At 42.2% G+C, this 13,997-nt stretch overlaps 1 protein-coding gene across 5 annotated transcripts in view; it reads left to right on the top strand.

The window, feature by feature from the left end:
* The first annotated feature begins 2,196 nt into the window (after positions 1–2,196).
* The window catches only part of VEPH1 (ventricular zone expressed PH domain containing 1), a 98,400-nt gene continuing 86,599 nt past the window's right edge, over positions 2,197–13,997 (top strand). For 3 of the 5 annotated variants that reach the window (XM_074878401.1, XM_074878405.1, XM_074878406.1), the window contains exons 1-2: positions 10,974–11,241; positions 13,773–13,843. The gene's annotated coding sequence lies outside the window, so the exon portion shown is untranslated. Of the gene's footprint in view, positions 2,239–5,113; positions 5,246–6,030; positions 6,153–10,973; positions 11,242–11,588; positions 11,711–13,772; positions 13,844–13,997 lie in introns of those variants that run through there. The other 2 variants (XM_074878403.1, XM_074878404.1) reach the window with 2 other exon arrangements.

Below are 13,997 nucleotides of genomic sequence, written 5' to 3'. Positions count from 1 at the left end.
GCCACCCTCACAGGGGAGAATTTCTTCCTTAGATCTCAATTAAATCTGCTCTCTGTCGGTTTAAACCCATTACCCCTCATCCCCACACCCCCTGATCAAGAGTCCCTCCCCCCTTTCCTGTAGCCCCTTTCAGTCCTGGGAGGCTGCTCTAAGGTCTCCCCGGAGCCTTCTCTTCTCCAGCTGAACCCCCCCAACTCTCTCAGCCTGTCCTCACAGCGGGGGTGCTCCAGCCCCCCCCCCCCCCGCCCCCGAGCATCTTCGTGGCCTCCTCTGGCCCCGCTTGAGCATGTCCGTGTCCTTCTGATGTTGGTGCCCCCAGAGCTGGACCCAGCACTGCAGGGGGGTCTCACAGAGCGGAGTAGAGGGGGAGATCTCCCCCCTCGCCCTGCTGCCCACACTGCTCTGGATGCAGCCCAGCACGTGGGTGGCTTTCTGGGCTGTGAGTGCATGTTGCTGCCTCACAGTCAATTTTCCATCCACTAACACCCCCAAGTCCTTCTCGGCAGGGCCGCTCACTCTGCCCAGCCTGTATCTGTGCTTGGGGTTGCCCTGACCCATGTGCAATATTTTGGCTGGGCTGCTCAGGTGGTGCCTGTTGTTACAGAGCTGGAGTCTCCTCACCTGTGTAGACAGAATTGGGTCTCGTGGCTGGTGCAGCACGGTAGAAGAGGGGAGCAGGCTGGAAGGAGCCGCTGTGCTGGCAGAGGACTCGTTTCCTCCCACTCCCCAGTGCCTAAAGAAAAGCCCTCTCAGTGTAAGGAACCCGTGTTGTACTGAACCCAGAACTGGATGTGAACCTGAAGCAGGCAGTAACTGGAGAGACCACGCAGGTGACTGGAGAGGATAAAATAATCCGCAAATGCAGATTTATGAAGGCAAACAAAATTTGAGCAAACAGGTAATGGAACCTGGAAAGTGTTTGTGCCCTGAGGGCACAGACAGGCCTTGATGGCCCTGACCAGCATCTCCTGGGGCCTCCCCCCACACCAGCCCAGGGGCCCCAGCTCAGCTCGAGCTGAGTCCCCCAGACTGATGCTTGGAGCAGCTTGGCTCCAGGATGGGCCCTTCGTGTGGGCAGTGTACAGCTCACATCCAGCCCTGTTTCCTGGATGGACTTTGGACCTGGTCCATCACTGGTCCTGTCTCTGGCCTCATCTCCTGGTGGTCCTGGCTGGACTCCGCGGGTGTATCTGGATGTGGTTCACCCTTTGACCCTCCTGGGACCCTTGGTGGCCGGTGTTGCCTGCACCCAGCTCTGCGAGGCTGAGCCCTGCCCGCAAGGGCCTGTGCTGAGACATCTCTCTGCTCGTGGCTTGCCTTGATTGTGGATCCCGAGGAAGGAGGTGTGAGTATTCTTATTATTTAAGTCAAAACCCCACGTATCATTAAATACGTGAACATAAGTATGCTGATGGTTAGATACAATGTTGACCTCAAATGAGTTCATACACTTAAAAATACATAAGGTTAATTGTAAGGCAAAAGGAGTAAAGTAGCAATTTATATGGGAAAAAAGCACTGTAAAAATACCTCCAAATCCTTCCAGAGACTAGAAAACATTTTCAGAAACAGAGGTTGAAATTCATAGGTTTATCCAGGCCAGTTGCTGTCTCTGTTCCTGGAATGAAGGCATCTTCTATGACACGAACTGCATTTTATGACATCCCCTTAAAAAAAAAGGTGAATAAAGAGAGGATAATGTGGTGAAAGACAGCCAATTATTTCATAAATGTAAACTACATTAAAAAGTGGTGTACAACATTATATATTTATGGATACAATTTTGTTCTACTGTCACATAACAAAATGAATAATACATTAGTCCAAGAACTTGTCATTAAGTGAATTTCTTTGTTGCCTTGCCATTAAAATAAAAAAGTCCTTGGTCTGTATATGTGCATGACATTAAACCCTTTTCTGGGAGCATAATATAGGGTGGGTGAAGGTACTATTAGACTGCAAATTTGAAGTAGATTTTAAAATTTTTAAGGTGAAATAATGCTAATGAAATCAGTCAGATTTGAAGACATTCAGGAAGGCTTTACAGTTTTTTTTCTGTTAATGAGTTGTGATAAACGGAACTGATATTGGATATTATTTAGACAAGAAAATGTTGTTCTTTTTTACTCTCTCTTGTCAGAATATTATTCCGGTAATCAGTAGGAAAGAGTTTCTTTGCAAGAATTAATGAGAACGTGGAATTGGGGAAGATTTATTTAAGCATCAGAAAACTTCCAGGTAAGGCTGACAGTTCAGTTTGATCAGTTTTAACTCTAGAATACCAATTATTTTTCTCTTGTAAGTCACTGTGTATTGCAATACCAGTATCACATTCCTGTCTTACTTGTTGTAATGAGGTTGAGTCCAGCTGTGACAGCCATGACTTTTCCCTGTGGTGCCTGCTTATATTGTTGGAAAGCCTGATTCTCAGAAGCAGTGAATGCAAAGATTTGAGAACAATGTGTGGAAAGCTGAACCAGTGTCTACAGAGTTTAGGGATACAGAGGACTTTCAGTGATGTGCCCTTGGTGCAGAGAACAGCGCACGGGGCTGCCTTAGGCAGAGTGTTGCCCATCGCTTGAGGGAGGGAATCCTTCCTCTCTGCTCAGCTCTGGTGAGATGCATCTGGAGTGCTGGGACCAGCAAAGAGCAAAGACAGGGACGTACTGGAGTGAGTCCAGTGAAAAGACATGAAGGTGGTGAGAGGGTGAGAATGTCTGATATAGAGGGAGAGGCTGAGAGAGCTGAGACTGCTGGGGAAGAGAAGGCTCGGGGAGATCTTATCAGTAAATACCCGATGGGAAGGAGTGAAGCAAGGCTCCTCTCAGCAGCATCCAGTGACAGGACAGAAAGCAGTGGTATAAGAGAGATACGGACAATGCCAGTTAAATGTAAGGAAAAACTCTTACTGTGGGGAAGGTCAAACACTGGGACAGGTTGGCCAGAGGGGCTGTGCACTCCTCATCCTTGGAGATGTTCAGAGTCCAGCTGGAGGTGGCCCTGACCAACCTGCTCTGGCTCAGAATCATCTCGGTTGGAAAAGCCCTTGAAGCTCCTCCAGTCCAACCATGAACCTCACACTGACCGTTCTCAACTCCACCAGATCCCTCAGCGCTGGGTCAACCCGACTCTTCAACCCCTCCAGGGATGGGGACTCCCCCCCTGCCCTGGGCAGCCCATTCCAACGCCCAACAACCCCTTCTGGAAAGAAATACTTCCTAAGAGCCAGTCTAAACCTGGTAGGAAGTATCACCCTGCTTTGAGCAGGGGCTTGGACTAGATGAGCACCGGAGGTGCTTTCCAATCTCAACCATCCTGTGCTTCTCTGACTCTGTGAACTGGGGCAATTAGTAATTAAAAAGAACAAGACTGTACTTGTATGGTTAAAGTTAAATTCAGGAATCTGTCGACTTAAGATCTGGTACCTCCTAACAACGTTTCCTATACCTCTAGCTTGTATGGGTTTCAATCTTTCTCCACATCTTTTCTTTCTTTAATTCTTGTCCTTCCAAGAAGAGAGAGCATCACCTATTTGCAGTCTGATGAGGAAGACTAAAGGGGCAATCTAACCTGACAATTGGCAGAAAATTACCTTTATGGTTAAAGTCAGTTAGGCTGGGTATGGGAATTTCAGGTCCAAGCCTAAATGCTTGTCTTGTCCCCTGAGTACTACTGAGGAAAAGAAAAAGGAAACCCTAATACAGTTAGGTCATGATGTAACTGTTTTGGTGTTGAGCCTTCCAGGTGTTCTGCAGAGTTCTCCATGTAGATGTATGAGATGAGTTTGCACCTTTCAAAAGTAAGACTAAACTTACCTGAAATACCATGTATCTCAGAACACATTAATCTGATTTTTTTTCTATTTTCTCCTTTTTCTCCCTAATGTAATTGACAGCAAAATTGAATCGGTTTACTACTGAGTTGGGCTTGAAAGGTGAACACTGAATTTTCTATTACTTGATTTTAATGCAACGTGTACACCTCACTATTTGATAAATTCAGACCTGCTGGGGAAAAACTGACAACCACATTTTGGACACAAAGGATCAGATGTTGACTTACAGTTGCAGAGACTATTGGTTTAAATTTTTAGTTTATGAGAGAAAAATGGTTTCTCTGCAATATATTTTGAAAATTCAGGGAGTTTGTTTCATACCGGAGCCTCTGCTGTTGGCTGTGTGCCAAGTCTGTGGAGTAGGAGGGGGAATGTGTAAGGAAAAAGACAACAGGTAGAGTGGTACCACCCAAAAAAAACCCAACCCCACAAACAAACTCTAACAAAAAAAAAAAAAAAAACCAACACAAAGAAACAGGTCATGAAAATTCTGTGAGGCAAATTTTGCTCAGGTTCTGGCCTGGGGTTAAGCCAAGTGACCAGGACATGGAAGAGCACTGGGCACAAGGTGTGGGATTGCCAGATGTGACAGATAACGGGGTGAGAAGCTCCCAAAAGTGATAGGTATGGGGAGGGCTGGACTGCACAGCTGGTTAAGAGGGGCCATTAGGGAAGTGATTGAACTTCACAGATAATTTGGGGACCTGCTGGGGCTCTTGTAAGGCCAGCTGTAGCTGTAATACTATATAAAACTGGGTTTACCTGGATAATAGTGATAGAAATACTAATTTTGCGTACAGCCAGGCACACACAAGGCAGAGGAAGGGAGGTGAAGGGGATGGCCAGGAAACAGGATGGGGAGCTGATAAAATGTGCTGGCTGGGGGTACCTGTTGGCAGCCCTGTGCTTGATCACTGCAGCTGGTGCAGGATAATAAATCAAACTGGGTGTTCTGACCATGCTGCAAGAGTCAAAGCTGCTTTTGTGGCCAGGAGCTGGGGCAGGGAAGTTTCAGCTGCGTGCCAGCCTCCCTGGGCATGGAGACAGAGGGCTGGAGCATCCTGGTACCCTGCGGGTGCCCAGTCCAGGCCTGAGGAAAAGGGCTGAGGCATTCCAGAAAAGAGAGTCCAGAGGAGATTCAACAAGAATGAAAAAAAGCATGAAAATATGAGAAGAGTGAGAAGCTGAAAGAGATGTTTGCTCCAAAAGATGTTTTGAGAGAGCAAAGAATCATAAAGTCAAATCACAAAACAGTGATCTGTCATCTGTTTCTGTCAGAATAGGAAGAAGTCTTTGGCTGCTGGGTAAATTCCTAATTATGAGGTGTTGAAAAGCTTTGCTTAGGGAAGCAAGATCAGAACAAACATCAGGTGTGCCTGGACTTGACAGCTCTTGCCTCAAAGTAAGGAGGTAGGTGAGACAGTCTCTTGACGATTTTCCAATCCTGCATTTCTATGGTTTCATGCTCACTTATTTATACAGAGGCTTTCTTATACAACTCTAGCAAACAAAACTTTGTCTTGGAAAGGCGTTTAGATAGCTATATTAGTGTTGATATTAATTAATTGAAACAACTTGTTCCATGAGGTGCTGCTCTTTTTTTTTTTTTTTTTCCTGTTGACTGGTTTCCTCAAGCCTTCAAATAACTGCCTCTACTTAGCTCTGATGCCATGATTAAAATTAGAGTTTCTGGTGGAAGTACTATTCCTCTTGTTTATCTTTCAAAGCATTGTGCTCATCTGTGAGGTACAACATTAACGATGGTCAGCTTATTAAGCATCTGAACAGATGTTTTAGTGGTTTTTTTTAAATGCTGGCTCTTCCCGTGGCATCTATCTCTCACCAAGAGGAGAACCTGTGCACAAGAAAGCACAGCCTATTGCACATACTGCTTCTCTTTCTTGTAAGTTAGCATAAATGCCTGTATTGATTTTAAATGTGGGTCTATGGTACGGATTAGCTGGTGTCATTAGTAGCTTCAGAGGGTAGGTGTTTAATATTAATAATCACTGTTAGCCTATAGACTTAATTAGGATGGGAAACAGCTGGATGCTGGGCAGAACCGGTCTTGGCTCCAGACGCTGTGTCTCTCTGCAGCAGGCATGTCCTGAGTGCTGAGCTCTTAACTGGTGGCAGCTGAGAACAGCACGTCCTCATGGTTACTTATCAATACTGCTTTTCCTTCCTGCTTCTAGGACCCTTTTAAAGGCTTCTGGCTCTAAACCAGAAACCAGGAGCGTGAGCACCTCTTGGAACAGTCCCTTGTGGTCAGGCAGTTTTTCTTCTGTGTGGGAGTAGCTGCCTTTGCTCTCTAAGGGTGAGTTTTCTTGACTTCTGCTCTCAGGGGCAGAATGCAAGGGTTACTTGAGCTGTCATCAACAGTTTAATTCATTTGTCCTGGCTATCCTTAACAAAAAAAAAAAAAGGATATTTGCTTAAGCCAAATGCAGATTTCAACCTTTCAACCTTATAGTTGGGTATAGCAAAGTAGAAAAAACATATAGATATCTAAGAAGTGAAAAATCCAGCAGAACCGTTGAAGTACTCCTCTGCTTGCAGAACTTGTAACTCTAGTGGCACAAATCCAGCACTCGATATTCTGCTTGGTGCAGTATAAAAACTCAGCAGTGGAGTTATGCAGCTCAACTAGCACAGTTCATAAACTATGCAGCTCAATTAAGGAAGCCCTGTATGTGGGATACAGAGTGAATGGAAATAGATGCCTGAAGTAATAAAATATGCAGTTCAATGGGAAAATGATGCAGGTGGTTAATGAAAATGGTATCTGATATGCAAAATGGGAATGTGAGAGTGTGTGTGCATGCATGTGTATATGTAAAAAAGAGATGGGGTGTGTTTGCAGCTTGTCCATCACAGCAAGGGAGGCTGCAGAGCATCTCCAGCACTGTCAGAGGGACCTGCAGGGACATTTGTTGGTTGCCTATGAGTATTTTGGAACTGTCTCCAGAACAGCAGTGGCTATAAAGAAATGAGCATGCAAACTTTTTCCATTTCTGATACATTTTATCAACGAGATGGCACCTAGATGCGCAGCAGACGTTGTCTTTTGTGATGCAGATGAGCCTTTTGGAGCAGTGCAGCTGATAATGAGCTCTGTGTATTGTTACAAGATAGGGCTGCCAGGCAATAACCACCTACAAACCTGACTAACAAACAGCTACAGTACTGAGGCAGGGTCTACCTCTTCTGAGACTTTGGGTCAAATCCTATAGTTTTTTGACTTCACTTGGGGAAAGCCTCTTTTAATTTCAACGGAAGCTTTGACTTTGGTACACAGGGTTTGGCCTTTATTTGAATTAAACAGCTTCTCTAAAAGTGCCAAACAAGATTGCTGTGCTCTGCCAGTGCTGGAGTATAAGCAATACTTAGGATGGAAAACAAAATTTAGAATAGTTAGAAAATAGCTTTAGTAATTAATATGGAATTTGATAGAAATCTTAGGTTGACATCTAATATATTTTATTTGGCAGGACAGTTTACAATCCTGAATAACGCACTTAGTGGATCAAACTATGCAAGTACACTAAATATTGGGCTGCTGCCAGCCAAATGCATGGCCCAAAAATGCTTCTTGTTACCTGGTCCATATAGAAACCAAAGACTACTTCATGAATCTCTGTGTCATTATCCACTTCCTTGTCTGGGACAGCAAATGGGCATAAGGTAACTTTAGGAAATACCCACTGGGAGAACAAAAGACTATAGATCCCTCTAATGACAGGAAGAGTCTCTCTGTTAACTTCAGAGGCTCTCTTATTTCTGGAGTGAAATATTTCATCCTCACCAGGATGTGTTATCTGAAGGGGAAAAAAAATCAATAATTTGGATGTCTCCTATTGTGGAAGGGGAAACATTGCATCCAGTTCTGCAATTCTTGGACAAAATTCCTAATATGTATGTAAAAGATGTAGCTGTGACTTAGTGAACTATATGGCATGTGATAAAGAACTTGCTTACACAGGAAACATTTTCATGGCCCTCAAGGTGTTTGTATCCTTGTTGATTCCCTCAGAATCAGAGGAATGTTGCCAGGTTTTAAAAATTAGTGGATTAGGGGAACATTAAGAGGTGTCTTGCTTGGCAAGATTTTGAGGCATGAGTGTGCGTATTGAAAGGACAATAAGAGGGGATGCCCCATCCTGTGTGACTCTGTCCTCTGACAGTGCCACCACCATGTCCTACAACACGGAGCAGGATTGTGCTGTGTGAATTTATTTATTGCAATGCAGACTTTAACTTCAAAATCGGATAATTATCAGTCAAACATGTAAACCCTTTGGAGGTATGATCTGTGATTTCTATACTATTCTCCTTGGTTTTCCATGGCTGACTCCTGGTGTACAACAGATTTTTGGCATCAAGACAGACTGTAGGAACGTAAACCTGTTTTTTCCATTAGCCTTTTCTGTTAGTAGGTTGGGAGAGGGTTGAATTTTTATGAATACCCTAAATTAAAGAGACTCCAGCCTGACTGTGAAATTAATAGAGCTATCAAAAAACCCACTGTCATTATACAACAATTGTTAATTATTTACAAGCAAACTTCTGCAAGAACAGTATTGTAGCTGTCAGCATTGTCGTTATTAAAATTAAAATGCTTTGTCTGGGTAGAAGATAACATGACTCATTTAGGCTAAATGCAATGAATATGGAATATTCTGTTTCTCTCCACCAATTAGTCAGAGAGAGAACAATAGTATGTCTCTTTCCTAACAAGATGTTTATTTTAAAAAGTCTAACAAAATAAATATTTTCAGGGCTTTGTTTAAAAAGGACATAAATTCATTGTAGCTATTATAATAAAAGTTAAAAACAATGGGGTTTTTTCTAGGATGGAAAAAACTATTTTCCTAAGGTAAATTCTCCTTTTCCAGATAGTGAAATATATGTGTAAAGCTTTTGGCCTTATTATCACAGTATCTTGGTTTGCCTTAGTACAACACATTGCTTACCATGTGCATGAGAGTTGTGAGTTGCTGTCCCTGACTTCATTTGTCTTTCCAAGCATACTCTGGTCCAGTGGTAACTTCTTGCTTCTCTGTGCAGTTGATTACAATTTTTATAAACAGCAAGAGGAAAGTCAGATAACTTTTACGACTGCGCTGGGTGCCTCAAGTGAGTCTTCCTGCTGTATTCTTTCACGTGCCATCTTGTATTAGCTAAGATTTCATTGTCTTAGTGACATAAGTGATTTATAGCAATGAATTCATTGCTGAAAAAGTAGAAGCAAAAAAATTAAGGTATGACTGTGTCAGGGTTGTAAAGGATGATGCTGGCAAACCGCTGCGGGGAGCGTATGGATGGGAAGGGCTCGTAGTGCCTAGCTGGGAAAGGGCCATGTCACTGTCTTCCTCTGAGGTAATGCCATCAGTCTTCTCTTCAAAGCTTGTTTGGGTCTCTCTCCCTGATCCTTACTTTGCTGCCTTATATTCCCCAGCCTGCTGTCTATCTTGGTTTTCTTTCTCCCTGTACAGATGATTCTGGGAGCAGAGTGCATTCACTTCAGAGTAAGGGGAACCTCTTTCTGCTGTCCACCTCGTGACATTAAGAGAATGGTTTGTCTAACAAGAGTCAACACTGGTCTCATCCTTTCAGCGTAGTTATTAGAAAACTTTTTCTATGTAAATCTTCTGAGGACTTTCATTAGCTACAAGTGTAGTTGTGTTTGAGTAAGTACAAAACCAGCTTGTGGTTCTACTTTTCCTCCTACATGAAAAATTAAAAGATTGTCAGATGCTGGGGGGAAATGTTACTTCTGTTGTTGTTAGAAGTCAAAAACAGGCTCACAGTGAGTGAAGGAATCAACCTCTTAATTCCTACTGTACACTGACTTAAGTAGTTATCAGATGCAAAAGTAAAATCCAAGACCTTTGTTTATGCTCTCCTAGTTAGACCATGCTGCCTTTTGAAACTCTTTTGTTTTTTAAATCTCTTGTTTAGAAAAGTTTTTAGAGTGACAATATTTATGTTCTGCTATCAGCTTGCAAGTTTTTGTATGGTTTTTGTAGAGGTAGGAGAGAAGGAAGCTTCGTTCTTCATATACTAAGTTAAAAGGAAGATGTAGAGAACACACAATTGCATTTTATTTAAAAACTGACAATGGTGACTTTCTTAACATCATTAAAAGTATGTGTTCACCCACCATTCATTTTGTATTTGGTTGTAGAGGCCATGGTGAAATGAACAGCAGCAAAAAAGCTATTTGAAGGATTTGCCATCAAAATTGAAGACTTGTATAACTAAATGTGTATTCTGTGGTGCAGATTTTTTTAAACAGTATAATTTATAAACCTTTTCTGTATTACGAAAGGACAAAAGTCCTAACAAGAATGTTACAAACATGCCTTCTTGTTATCTTTGGGCAAACAGTCTTTTCGTCCAGCAGCTGGCTAAGAGTGCTTGACCTTACACTTTGCTGTTCTGAGAGCTGGTTCATTTGATATTACTTTGGCTGTTATTAGAAAAATGTCAGTGCTGGGACACTCCCAGCGTGGGTTTGCTCCTGTGCTCTCCCAGGAGAGGAGGACATAGGACATAGTATCAGTTCCAAGATCCTTCAGGTCTGTGTGTAGGGTAGGCTTTAGTTCTGGGTGATTTGTTGGGAATCTGGAATTTATTTATCAAAGGAAGGTTAAGGGGAAAAGTATACAGACATGCTTAATGTGGAAGGAAAACATGTTCAGCTTGTGTGCAGAGTGCTGCTGGAATGATTTGGAAAGCATTTCTCTGCTACGGCTGCCAAGCTCTGGAGGTGCTCAGGTAGGTCCTGGGGTTCCACCTCGAAGGGCTGGCTGTAGTTCTACGATTTGGTGAGATGCAAACGGGTGCCAAGTGAAAGGATGCATTTCCTCCACTTCTACTATTCCCTGATTTTTCTTTTGGCTAATCTTTCCTCCAAAGACACTGAAAGGCTGGGTCCAGCCTTCTCACCAACTTCTGAGAAGAGGCCCCAGAAGTAATATTAACTTCTGTAATTTCCTCGTTACTCTTAAGCAAGTTATTAATTAACTGAATGTAACCACTGGCTGTTGATAAATCCTTTTAACTAATTCAAATTCCGTATCAAGCTTGGAGCGTTTTCGCTCAAGCTGCTGCTGAAGTTAAGCTTTGTGAAGAATTAGTTCTGATCTGTTTTTGAGTGCCGGAGTTGGGGAAAATGGAGAGAAGATATTTGTTTGCTTGATTCCACATGACAACTCCAGGGTAACTGAATAGACTGTACGGTTGGTTTGACAAGGCTGTGCACCCAGCCAGCAGCCTCGCATACCAGAGACAGGGGGATGGAAGGGGGACTGACAACTGTAATGGATTTTATCAGAATTTCTCTAAAGAGCAACAACTTGCCTTCAATTATTAATGTTTTTCAGAGGTTTCTCTTCTGAGAGGTATGAATAACTAACTTAAATATGCATTCATGTAACATTTTCAAAAGCGAATAAATGACTGCATGGAAAGAAGTTGAGTAGCAGATCCAAATATTAAATAATGCAAGAGGTTTTTGAGAGTGTAGGAAACGTAGTCTTTAATGGTGTGACTGTTACTGGGTTTTCTGTGAATGCAGGAACTGTGGTTATTATATGTATAGATGTATTACAGTGATTGTGACAAACTTTGTAAGTTAGCCTGAAGTGCCACAGAAAGAAAAAGCAGAGGCTGTGTGCTGTGGTATGTGGCGGCGCCTGCGTTACTCCGGCAGTGCTCTGGACTCACCCTGGGGCTCGGATGTGTTTCGCTGTCCTCCCCGTGCTCAGCAGGCACTTTGCCTCGCGTTAGGGGGTCTCTGAAAATGCAGGCTGGGGAAGCTGCTGGCCTTGTTAAAACCTGTGCTGAACAGAAACTGAAGGGGATTGCCAGGTACCTGGGAGGAACCTTAGGAAGTTCACTGATTGTTTGGTGACTGCTCTTTTGGGAGGCTTTGAGGGACTGAGACTTTGCATTTATTTCTTGCTCTAGTCCAGTTTTCACTTCCAGAGTGGCATCTCAGAGACCCTAACCTGTAGCCTCTCATGCTCTGTTCCATTCAGCCTTTCCCTCTCTCTAGACAGAAATACATATTTATACATTTCGTAAAATTTTACATCAAGTTTTTTCTGTGACATCACTACAGTCTTGAAAATTTGTCACAGATATGAAAGCTCATTAAACAACACCTGAAAATGAGCATCTTATGACAGCATCACCATGACAATGAGGGTGTTGCTATTTGTTATATGAAGCAATTTATTCCATATTAGCAGTGTGTTGTTTATTTTAGCACATAATATTTTAATATCATGAAGATATGTAGAAATGGAATTCTTACAAATCTTAGTGATGTTAAAAAATGCTAAGTCTTATGAAGTGTTATATATAGCATTGGTGTGTTCTGAAACAGCAGTCAAATATAAACCTTTGGGATTTCTTACATACTGAAAATTGTAGAAAACTGTCTCAACAGGACTTAGGTTATCGTGTGTGTGTGTATATATATATATATATATAAAAATTTGGTCAAGTTATAAACTGTTTGCAAAAGTAGCACTTAACAAGTTTATAAGTACATTGTTACCACTCTGCATCAGTTGGGTTCAACATGGATTGTGCAGCCAAAATTGCCTCGGAGATCTGTGAAATCTGGTTCCCTTAAGCAGCATCTGACCTATAAAACCTACTGATTAAGCCAGTTTACATCTAGGAAGAACACTGAACTTACTTCAAACTGAGGATAGCTGTATAGTCCCGCAATTCTGGTAGAAGAGATGGATCTTAAAAGAGACTGTACAATTCCTCTGCTTATTTTGCGGTTGCCTCCAATAGGAATCCTGCTTCCCTGTGTATAAGAACTGGATGTTGAGAGCAAGTCAGTTCACAGCTCCCAGGACTGCAGCAAGGTGTTTCATTAGCAAAAAAACCCATTTTTAACCCTAGCCTAATTAGTAGACTTCATAATTTATTGTTTCATCATCTGGTCCAGCTCAGCATCCATGGGATTTCTAGACGACATGAAGTGTGGAAACCTGTCATGACAGGAAAAAAAACAGAGAGGCTTGTAGGAAACAATGGTTGTCTTGTGGGAAGAGTTTAAATATATGCAGCTGATCCCATGGGAACTGCTGTGGTCTATTCACCCTGTGTGAAAATGATGCTCTTTCAATATAATCTTTAATCCTTTTCTTTCACTGAAAAATGTGAGAACTTTATTTAAAAGTTTTGAAAGAGTGCTCTATATTAGTGAGTAAATGCTTTTCAAACATAAAAAAAAAAAAAAAATCGAATTATTAGTGTAATACAGAGGGGAAAAGTTCTCTGAAATATCTTGCAATATTCTGTCCAGAAATCGCATATGTGAATGTTCTTGGGAAAGTTTCAGGCTGAAAATAACCAGGAAATGTATCCCGGCTTTCTTTTTTTCCTGGATTGGGTGCATGTGGGGAAGGAAATATCCAGCAGTCTTGGAGATATTACAAACGTCTGTGACTGTTTGAGGCATACTTTTTCTAATTTTCTAATAAAAACAGATCTTTCCTATAAGATGAGGGAGAAGGTTTTTAAGATAAGGGAATCCTACCATTTGCACAGGATAAAAGTTTGCTTTTAAGATGATTCCAATCTTTCTCCTACTGATGGAAAAGTCAAATAAAACTAAATATGCAGTTGTTGAAAACATTTGTCCCCACCCCCAGAGAGAATGGAAATCAAAACCTCTCTTTGTTCAATCCATGCATGTGTGAATAACATCACAAACTCCCCCAGGGTTTAGTAGAGCTGCTGTCTTGTTTGGTTTTTATGGGACCATGTCCTAAATATTAAACCCTGTTTGGTGAAATCCACGGTTGTATTCCTGGAGGTATCATGCGGCAGATATTTTATAGTCTGCACACAGAGTGCTGAAAAGGCAAAGAGTTACTAATACTATTTCGCTTTTGCTTTCCTATAGTGTCTTTCATCCAAGGCATCCAAAGCACTTCATACAATCCAGTGTATTAAGCATGGCAACGTGTCTGCGAGGTAAGGAAATTGATTTTTTTTTTTTTTTCTTTTCCTCTTTATAGATAGTCAAAAGCATTGGGCTGTGATTTGCCAAGATGGCCATTGTAAAGCAAGACCTCTGGCCTTTAACACAAGTCTCTCCATTTAAGGGGAATTAGATCACCTCCCTCTT

This window comes from Strix uralensis, chromosome 9 (genome assembly GCF_047716275.1).
Source record: "Strix uralensis isolate ZFMK-TIS-50842 chromosome 9, bStrUra1, whole genome shotgun sequence".
NCBI classification, from domain to species: Eukaryota; Metazoa; Chordata; class Aves; order Strigiformes; family Strigidae; genus Strix; species Strix uralensis.
This window is presented reverse-complemented; position numbering and strand designations above follow the sequence as displayed.